The sequence below is a fragment of the Cottoperca gobio genome, chromosome 2 (assembly GCF_900634415.1).
Source record: "Cottoperca gobio chromosome 2, fCotGob3.1, whole genome shotgun sequence".
NCBI lineage: Eukaryota > Metazoa > Chordata > Actinopteri > Perciformes > Bovichtidae > Cottoperca > Cottoperca gobio.
The window spans coordinates 3,117,979-3,129,248 of record NC_041356.1 but is presented as its reverse complement, the minus strand read 5'-3'; the positions used below and the strand labels follow the sequence as shown (position 1 = coordinate 3,129,248).

General features: G+C 38.7%; 1 long non-coding RNA gene across 1 annotated transcript; it reads left to right on the top strand.

Moving 5' to 3' along the window:
• Positions 1–6,712: 6,712 nt before the first annotated feature.
• On the top strand, positions 6,713–11,099 carry LOC115020234 (uncharacterized). Its single transcript, XR_003833554.1, has 3 exons — positions 6,713–6,831; positions 8,045–8,083; positions 11,013–11,099. It is a non-coding gene; the product is annotated as an uncharacterized LOC115020234 (long non-coding RNA).
• The last annotated feature ends 171 nt before the right edge of the window (positions 11,100–11,270 follow it).

Genomic DNA, 11,270 nt, shown 5'->3' with positions numbered 1-11,270 from the left:
TCATCATCCTCATCCTGCTGTGGAGATGCAGCAGGCTTGTGAGGGTAAAAATGAATATAGGGATCCAGATGCAGTCTAAGAGAAACCTGCCACTGAGGAGAAGATTTCTTTTGCAGCCAAACTTCGGGCCTCATGCAAGAAAATGTTTGTATTCCTATCCTAAAACTGCAAGCTGTCCACAACTCATATCAGAGGCTGTCGAGGGGAAATGACACTCACAGAGATATTAGACGAGAGAATATTATACAGCTCATGTTACACTTTAGGGTGCAACAGTGGATGATACAGTGACCTGCAAACAGAGCCCAAGGGAGCTGCTGGAGTGTGAGAATTTATCCAGCAACAGCCACCATCCCGCATCTCAATTCATCCGATTGGACAATAGGAATAAACGCATCGGGTGCTTTTCTGATCTGAGTTGAAATGTTTTCAACTGGAGGCACTCTAAGTGTGTGCGCTTACCTTTCAGTGTGTCCACATATGGAGCTGTCCTATGGCTCACCTTGTGCCTTTGGAATTATTTACGAGGCAGTTACGCTCAGTTATGCGTCCATTAAGCACCATCTGCAGCCTGCTGGGGCAAGAATGGAGGGAGAGGAAGAGGAAGAGAAGGAGCCTCATGGAGAGGGATGAGATGGGACTGGAAATATGGAGGAACGAAGCAAAAAATAGAAGATGGAGAGATGGAGAGAAAGGAATACACGGCACAAGGGAGGAATGGCAAAGGATATGGTTGGAGAAATAGATGATGGAAGGAGCAAAAGGGGAGAGAGAGAGCAAGAAAAGATGACAGCAGCAGATAAAGTGAACAGTGAAAGGCAGGTGTTAGGTCGAGGATGAAGGGAAGACACTTCATGTATTTTACATATGGTCTGTGAGGATAAGGATGTGTGTGGCTGTATGTGCGTGGGGTTGTTTATTTCTGTCCATAGTTTACCTGCTCGCCTTGTCGCGTTTCCCATGCACCAAAAAGCCAACAATAGATGTCTGTTACGTTGCCTGCAGTAACAAGAGATCACACAGAAGTGAGTCACAAATAATGAAATCATGATGACAAGCCACCAAGTGCTGACACACCAGAAAAAAAGTTATAGTTTGTCTAAATGTGTGTGTGTGTGTGTGTGGCTGTAGGTTCTCTGCAGATACAGACATCACCACACACCTCTAGTGGCTCATAAGTGATGATTGAGAGGGATTATTTTTGTATGAGTCTATCCATAGTGTTTTAGTGAAAATGCTGCGTATCATACCTTTAATTTACCCTTACAGCGGGGGATAAGTTGTTTCTGTAGCTAAAGGGTTATAGCTGTTATAGCTAGTCTTTATAGCTCTTCTGAAGGGCAACACTGAAATTGAGAGGGCAGAGATGCGATAAGCTGTTAAATATGCGGATAACTCCTTGAAGACATAGTGTTGCACATGAATGCTCACATAAAGAATGACAGAAATGGTTGTGTAAAGAATGAAAAAAAAAAAGAGAACTTGACAGAGAAGTTCAAACCCTGGCTCCTTTCTCACCTCCACACAGCCATTACTGTCAAAATTGTTGGTTTTGACAGACCCAAAATCGCTGCTTTCCCCCCCCCCCCTTTTTGTGCTGCATAAAGTCACTCATCGAAGGTTTTATATTCTTGACAAAACTAACTTTTAATAAACTTATTGTCATCATTTAATTCCTCTTCTTAATATTGGAGATAGGAGTCATTTCCTAAGATAAGAAAGCTGATGTTTTGCTCCTAGTCTTGAAAGTAGGATCACATTTGCTATCACAAAGGGAATGTTTGGCCAGTTAGAACTTATTTCCTACTCTGAGATGCTTTATAAATTCATGTTTTAAATGAGTACATTACTACTGCAAACACACAGAGGTAGTGTACAAAGGTAGTCATAGTTGGTCAGATTTAGTGCAGTATCTCTTCGTCAGTGCAGTTTGTGTTCTGCTGTTTTTATGACCTCTGTGACACCTAACACACACTGTGATTGGGATTACAGGGTTATTGGGTCTGCAGCTGTGATTAAGAACCTTTAGGGTAAGAATCATGCTTAATAACATTTTTACAGAAAAAGCTAATTATCCAACAGCAATTGTATTCTGTTCTTTTCTTTAAGTCCATTAGTTTTTCCCTGGGTCCAACTTACAAAAGGTCAGGTAAAAAGTATGAATTTAAATAAGGCAGGCACAGCAGACTCACAATATGTTATGATGTGCCCGGGGCAGGTTTGTTCAGTTTGTCAGAGACTTAAAAATTCTGGTCAAAACATTTTTTTAAAGACATCTTTGATGTCTTCTGACAGGCGAGCCATATGGCGCTGCATTAACTAATCCTTCTCGTTTTCCAGACATTCCTAAATGGATTATCTACTTGGCTGCTTAATACTATTTCATTTTCATTCTGTCACAGACAGTCCTATCCCCATACATCACTCACACTGGGATTCAATTAGCATGGCAGTAATTAAGCAGGGGCTGTTTCTCCCTGAAATGCACACACAATTATTTGACAGCCTGCCAGTAGAAGGGAGTTGTGTGTGCGTGCGTGTGTGTGTGTGTGTGTGTATGTGTGTGCGTGTGTGTGTGTGTGTGTGTGTCATTTGGATAGAAAGAGAGAGACTAGGTGATGAAAGAATGTGAGAGGAGGATACAGTTAGTCAAACATCACACACACAGCTGTAAAGTTTTCTGTAATAACATTAACCATATAAACATTTTTAATAAATATCAGTTTAAGATTAAATTGACTCCCTAAATGGAAACTGGGTCACTGCAAGTAAGAATAAAGCTAACAGTGTTTTCTGAGACTGGCACGACAAAGGATTTTATACATACAAATAAAGTCAATACCTAACTACACTTTTCCTCCCTGCATAGTAAAACCAGTAGTACTTCTTAACTCCACGCTTTAGTCCGTAACAGGCTTTGTTATTTAAGTATATCAGCGGCCACAATGAAAATTGGCTGACGATATGCCGTAATTTTTGTTTCAGTGGCATATGCCAATTCTGAGAGGCATGTGCCACTGCAGTCCTACTGGTTTATGGCACTCCTGTACTAGTGACAGAATCCACGTTTTACCGGCAGGTACCAATTCTCATTAACATATGCCACTGATTATGATATGTCTCTGCTGTGTGCCACTTGTCACTTCTGACAGGTACCACTTTTCTCCGGCATATACCGGTTGTGTGCCATTATTGTCCAACTTTGTCTAAGGCTATGTTTGCTATGATCGCTGTACAGCGTTATTATGTAACCAATCCCGATAAACAGATTCTGGTGACGATTTAGCTTTTTATAAGCTTAACATTTGCTTGTAAACTGGCTACTTGTAAAATCAAGTACTAATCATACTGTAAACAATGAGCAGTTTCGTTTTGTTGTGCAACCCTGCGCAATCCTTCAATGGTTCCGAGATTGATACGTAGCAATGGCTAGCCTTGCTACCGTGTTTATGTGGTTTATACCAGAACAACAACAGCGACATACCACTTGACATATGCAATTTAAACAACAGTAACACACCGTTTGTATATGGTGGGAAAGTGTTTTATAAGTAACACACAGGAGCGGCATATGCCAGTAAGAATCAGTGTATGCCAGTGAGAAGTGAAACATGACTGATGATGTTTTTAAATGCTATAATTCATACATACCAAAAACCAACATTGAGATGCCATTCAGATGTCTTCCCACCTCTTAACCATGACTCCTGTTTTCACTGGTAAGTCAAATATCGACACACACACACATCCAGCAGTACAACAGAGGAGAATGGTCCATTATCCTGGAGCATCCACAGTCCATCACCTGCTAGCTTGAGTAGCCAATCACACATCAGCCCCGTCTCCCACCGAAACAACTGTGTGCTTCTTTGAAGTGAAATCTAATTATTGCTGCGGTACTTCTCCACGAACACTTCATGTGTGTGTCTACACTTATGCCTCTGAGCGTGTGTGTGTGTGTGTGTGTGTGTGTGTGTGTGTGTGTGTGTGTGTGTGTGTGTGTGCGTGTGTGCCTGTACACCTATCAAAACTCCCTCTGGTGAAGATGACAGAAAAGACTGGGAGAAAGAACAAGCTGCTCAACCCTGCTTTCATCTTCTCCCCCTTTTTACTGCCTGAAAACTCAGCTCTGACACATAAAGAATCATCACCTCTGTGTGTGCAAGGGACATTGTTACATATTTCATGCAGCTGACGATTATATGAGTTATCTGCATCTGAGTGTTTGACAGTGTTGCACTTGTGTGTGAAGGACAGCAGGCATGTGTTTGGTTGAAGGCTGTGTGACACATTTGGAAGCAGACTTGAAAGATCGTATGCGAGTGTAAGACATGCTGGTGCGGCTGCTTTCATTTAAATGTGTTATTACACTCTTTGAAGCTCTTACACTGACTGATGATTGTGCGCTTATCTTGGTGAATGATGAGCCTGCGTGTCGTGTTCTCATGACGCTATCCTCAGCGAGTATCCAGCACCTGTGTCTCATCTCCGCCGCCGATGGAGACGGATAGAGAGCTGAAGACGATCGGCAGCAGAATATGAAATATGCTAATGAACCCACATAATAATAATAGCCCTTCATCACACACACGGCAGAAAGAAAATGAAAAACTTTGCAAAGGATTTTGTCTTTACGACCTTGTTTCAAAGCAAAATTGTGATTATCTTATCCTCACCGGGGGCCTTTTTCTGGTTTTAAGAACTAATGCTTACATCAGGATAGTCTGAGCTGCATTAAGACACAAAGTCTTTCAGTTAACAACATTTCTAAACTGTTTATTTCTGGTAGTACATGTATTAATGAAGTATACAGCCACCACGCCCCACACCGCAGAGTAATATGCAAATTGTGAAGATAAAATCTATGTAAATCATCCTATTTACAATATCCATAAACAACAGGCATCAAAACAATACCAACATTTACCTCCTGCAGTGTGTGTGTGTGTGTGTGTGTGTGTGTGTGTGTGTGTGTGTGTGTGTGTGTGTGTGTGTGAGAGCATCCCATGTTAAGGCCAAACAAAACCTCTTGAAACTGTTCATTGTTTGTTGCATCACGTCAGAGTGTTCATTAGAGTAATGAACACTCTATGGGGCAGATTTGCTATCATACACTTAACATAATGGACATATCACAAAGCCACTGTAATCAAATTCTGAAAAATGAATACAGACTCGTATACGTTGCACTCTTCCATCACGCTAAAGTAGCAGCAGCAAAGTGAATAATTCTCTTGAGGACCCTCAGAGATTAATTTCTCTTTGGAAGAATCCCTGGATTCATTATTGATGCTCACCAGGAATTTTGTTTGAAAGCACTGCAGTGCTCCTTCATTATCTAATTGAAAAAATATCTTATTAAAAATAACAGTGGAATATAAAAAAAAAACGATCTCAGGGGTGTCAAACTCAGTTCAGTTGAGGAGCCGCATACGACCCAATTTGATCTCAAGTGGGCTGGACCAGTAAAATCACAGCATGATAATCTATGTACAGTCAGAAAAGGTTCACATTTAATGAACTATCTTTTTACAAAACATTATGAACTACCTGAAATTTCTTAAGAAAAATAAGTGCAATTTCAACAATATTATGCCTCAGTTTATCATTTACACATGTGCGTTACATCTTACAGATCAGTGTAGCTACAAAGACATTCAGTCACAGGTATCTGGAACTGAACAATATAGTCTTCATTTCAACTGACACACCGTACAAACTAAAGTGGGAACTATTAAGAAGAAGGTCAATCCCCCTGCCTTGTAAATGTATAACATTTATACATAAGAAAATACATAGTGCACGAACATTAAGGTTCCACCAAACCAAACTCTTTTGTACTGAAGCTGCTGACTCATATTGTTTTATTGATGCTCATTACAGAGAAAAGTTGTTCACAAAGGGAGGTAGTCCCAAACATGCACACAACCTTCGCAGCAAGGGCTGTCAATGTGGGGCACCCTGGCAAGAGATGCTGAGAAAGGGTGTCCTTCAAATCTGAATCATGCTGCTAGTCCACCAGAAGCAAACTCCCGCAGCAATCCCGTAATCTTGTCTTTGTACCGATTCATGTCAGCATTATCGCACATCTTTTAGACGAAGAAGATGAGCAGGGTCACCACTTGACAGTTGTGTCTCCCACAAAGATAGCGATGAGGTAAACTTGCCCTTTATGGAAGCCCCCAGCTCAAGACATTTTTTACCTGCAGCTCCAGCATGAACAGTTTGCTTACGTGACAGTGTTTGCGACCCCCCAGTAGACATATTTGAAATAGCAGTCACTTGTATTGCAGTTAATGTCTTCTCTGTCATCCCGCCGGCCGTAGGTTTGACACCCCTGCTCTATCGTATCTCTATTTCATGTTCAGGACTAGTCTTTGAACCTCTGGTTTACAGTAAAGTGGTAAACACTATTGTGATAATTATTATATTACTATGCTCAGAAATACAATACAATACAATCCAAAGTTAAATATTTGACCTTTTGACTTGTGACCTTTCAAAAATGCAGTGATAGTTTCAGATGTCTGTAGCCAAGTTTCCCTCCACATGTAGCAAAATAACTTTTGAGTGAATGTGCTTTCCCATCCACTGTTTACTATTTCATTGTTGTGTTATAACTTTCAGCCTACGAATGGAATATTTGTATACATGTTAAATTGGCTTTGCTTGACCGGAGACAGGAGACATGGGGAACATGCAAATCATCTGATGGGAATAATTTACCTCGCGTTCGCATGTGGTGTGAAATGAAACGATCTGGGAAAGGCAGAACAATTAATCATCAAGGTGGAAGCATGCTGAGGCCAAGGACCTGCAACGATGTTTACTGTGAGTGTTATCTTTAAATACTTTGAAAGCTAAGAACAAATAACTAAAACATTTGAGGTGTTTAACTATTTAATAAGCGTGGACAGAAATCTCATGTTTTTTTATCTTATCGCAGTTATCAGTGTGACTTTTCATCCAACAATTTGCCTCAAATTTAAGCATTTATTAATGAATTAAAATGAACACACAATATTGCATTATGTGCATACATTTGTATTTGAAGACCAAGCTGAGGTTATGTTGATATAGACATGATAAAACAGTAAAGGGTCCAATATGGAACCTGATATTCCCAGGAATCCATCCTTTTCTTTTCCTGCTAAAGAGTTTTATCAGAAATGTTCTAGTAATATTACTTATTATAAAATGTTAATTAATCTAATGTGTGGACATGAGTTGACGGGATCATCCTTTCATCATGCAGAATATTTCAGATGATCTTTTTTATTTATATGGAAACAAATGTCACAATATTTCGGTTGAGGCCCAACAGAATTGTTTGCGTGTAATGGCTCAAGCGGTCAAAGGACAAAGCAATGATCATGTAGACGACACAAACATCTCACTCAAGGTCAGCTCGACTTAATTGCATTTTAATATCAGCCATCCATGTAAATACACTTTCCCACAGATTAAATACATGAAAGCCTGGGATTAGTGGATTGACAGATCTACATGTATTTCCATACACAGGAATCAGAGTTCTACGACTCATTTGTTTATCTAAAGTTTCATATTTGACTATTGTGACACAGAAATCCTTTCAACGTAAACTGAGGACTTCAAGTTTCCAATTTTCAGAAGACTGTGTAACACCTTCTAATCTGCTTTTACCCACATGAAATGCTGCTGTTCATTCACTGTTTGTTGCTTTGTCTGTCCTTGAAGTGCATCAAATGCTCCTTATTCAAGTGGACTTCTATATTTCATCTTTAATTTGCTTTGCTTCAGTAGCTGAGGATAACGTGGAGTGTCAGGAAAAGACATATAAATAAGGGACTGGTGCTGTGTAGCTCAGGGGGCAGAGCATAGCATAGCACAGTATAACATATACTATCATGATGTATAACAACTACAGTGAGTCGGATTAGTTTATACAAGTAGACAAGTGATTGCTGGTTTATAATGTATTTTTACATGATGTATAGTTGAAGGAATGACTTGAAACAATGTTACGAAACTTTCTGATTGAATAATCTTTTTCATTTTAAAGGTCTGTTCTTCCTGTTATTGCTCCTCCCTGGCTGCACAGGTAAGATCCAGCTCATTTATTTATTTTCTGAATATATTGTTTGTATATATATTTTTTTTTTCCTTCAAAACTCAATTATACAATTGCAATGACATGCAATTATTGTACGCAATATTACTTCCCTGTTTAACACATAGATGTTTTAGGGTTGTTAGAACTGCATCTCTCAGTCATCTCTACTGGAGCTACTGTAATAAAACATCATGATATATATTGTAATTACATTTTTACCGATCATATAACACGTTTAGCACAAGATTATGTAATAATTTCCTGTGTGTAATTATGAAATATTGGGAATTTATTAAATGTTCAAGTTCAAAACTCATAAAGTTCTACATTTTGTGTTTTAAGAATTAAAGAATGTAGAATGATTATTAAAGTGCAGACTTTGAGCACCATACATCATTATGCACATGGGCAGAAAGTAATTTTTAACAAATCAATGCAGAGGTGATGTGAAGTGTGTGTGAAGGAGTTACTTTTTATTTGATTTGTATTAGATCTTTGGATCTATTCCCTCGCACCACAAAGGACACAAAGCAAGTGGTGTATGAAGCTAAAGGTTTTGATCATTAAAAAAAAAAATGGAAACAAAGTTCAAGTTTTGATCTTGAATATTGAAAATACAATAATATATTCAAACAAAAAATAAGTTAGGTTGAATATTACCTTGATGCAGTTCTGTAATTCTTTTGAATAAATAATTTATTTTAATTTTTCACTCTCATATACATGTACTGTATATTTTGATATTTGAATTTTTCTCATATGGAGATTTTATGTTTTCAGATTCAGATCCTGTTTTTTTTTTTTTTTTTTTACAGTTTTAGACTTTAGGGTCTGATAAGGCGTGGGGGGGTTTCAAAAGAGAGGGGCGTTAAAATGTGAGTGACAGCAAAACAAAGAAGGCTGAGGACCTTCCTCAATCATGTTGCCTTCAGGGAATGTAGGTACTGCGAGAAGTATGATTCTACACTTTCTCTACACCAGGGAGGGGGGGTCACCAACCTTTTTGATACTGAGAGCTACTTCAAGGGTTCTGAATAATACGAAGGGCTACTTGTTTGATACAAACTTCCTGAATAACATAGTTGCACGGTTCACCTTTAATGATAATATTATCATTATTATTATTATTATTAATAATAATAAATATAATGAAGAGACTGTCTTATCACATATTAGTGTTAATTATCCCTCACAATGATTATTAATGATTTACCATGGTAGGAAACACAGATATATTTAAACATGAAACATTATTTATTTATGTTCTCAATCTATTTCAACATTTGAAAGTCAGAGTTATCACATCTCTGATATTTTTGTAAATATCTTTATTGACAGTTTTGTATGAATGAGAACATTTGTAGCATTTTGTTCAAAATCACATATTATATTTACATATTATTTATGTTATATTTTAGTAAAAAGTATCACTTATGTAAAAACAAATTAAGGAAATCATTAACTGTCACATCTTCAGATCATATCCTGTTTGTACAAACCACTAACTTTGTAACATCAGAGAGAGGAGATCACATCGGAACCTTTCTTCTCGTCTTTGAACAGTGTTTTCAATAACATCATTGCACGTTTCAAGACCTCTCCGTCCGAAAAAGCTTTCTTGTACTTTATTTAAAAATGTGCAGCTCTAAATGAAGCTTCCGTTGCTTTCTGTGACTTGTTCACCGGCCTCGTGTAAACAGACTGCTGCTGCTCAAAGCTTTAACTCCCGGCTTGTTCTGCCCGCAGTGCTGCAGGTGGGGAGTTAGTTAGTTAGCATGGGAGCTTCTGTGACACGTACCGAAGTGTCTCCACAATGTGCCGTCGCCCCGCAAATGAGACATAAACACTTTTCTTTCACTGTTGTAAAAAATAATTCTTCCTCCCAATCATTGTGAAAATAGTTTGTTTTCTTTCGCTTTTCTGCCATATTTAGCGTAAAAATGCAGCTCGCGCCCCACCGTAGCTGCTCCCGCTAGCTTGTCTCAGCGAAAAGGGAAATGTAGATTTAGTTTACAGGGTCAGAGTTCATATATACATAAAACATTTTTGTTTTTTAAATTCTATATTCAATATTGTCATTTTAAAATAAAGAATAATTCAAGTGTTATTGATTAAAACAAACAAACTGCAAAACAATTAAATACAAATTTTAGACGGAGCTTCATGGCGACTAGTGCTATTTTTAGAACATGCCCTGCGGGCGACTCACGTAGTCCCTGCGGGCGACCCAGTGCCCGCGGGCACCGCGTTGGCTACCCCTGCTCTACACCATATACCCGTTCCGTTTAGCATGCTGTCTTAGACCGTACTCGCTACCAATAGCAGTATAAGAGCAATACACGATGACAGATTGTGCAGTTCATTTTTCAAATGATCAAAACCTTTGGCCCGGATTTAGCTCCATAGTGGTTCTATTCTCCAGAAACTCTTTCTGGCCACTAGGTGGAGCTAAACCATCGAAGTATCTTATTATGCATCCATGAGCTTAACTGGAAATACCTTCAGCAGTAGCTACACACAGCATTAAAGTTTCTCTCTATAAAATCTAATCACTCTTTGCTGAATATATTATATTGCTTTTTTTGCCACTGTGTCTGCGATTCTTGTAGCTTTCCCTTACATTACATCCGTGCTTACGATCTGGCACCTAGTCGTTATGTCTTTTTATAGAGATAGAACATCCTGAACACAGCTAAATGAAAAGAAAAGAAAAAAGAAGGCAGACATCACACCTAGTGGGTCATCAGTGAGGATTGAGAGGGATTATTTTTGTATGAGTCTATACATTGTTTTTTGGAAATATCCTACTCATGTCTTTAAAGTGAAGTGTAAGTTCGAACAAAAAAAAGATAGTTGGAGATGTAAGGATTGTGCAAGACTATTCAAGTTTTTTGTTGTTGTTTTTGTCATCACCAAGATACCTCTTTGTCAAATTTGGCACCCAGTGGAATAGCATCTCAGTCATCGACACATTCTACCCATTACGCTTCGCTCGGAATTGATGGAGATAAAAGCTCAATTTTTCTGCAAGGATCCTGCTTCCATACATCAGATGCACCGACCCACTGGTGGAAATTGCTCCTGCCGGACATGTACAGGATCACATCTATTAGCATCACTAACAGAAAAGATTTTCCCTATAGGATCAATGGAGCCGAGATCCTTGTCGGGAATT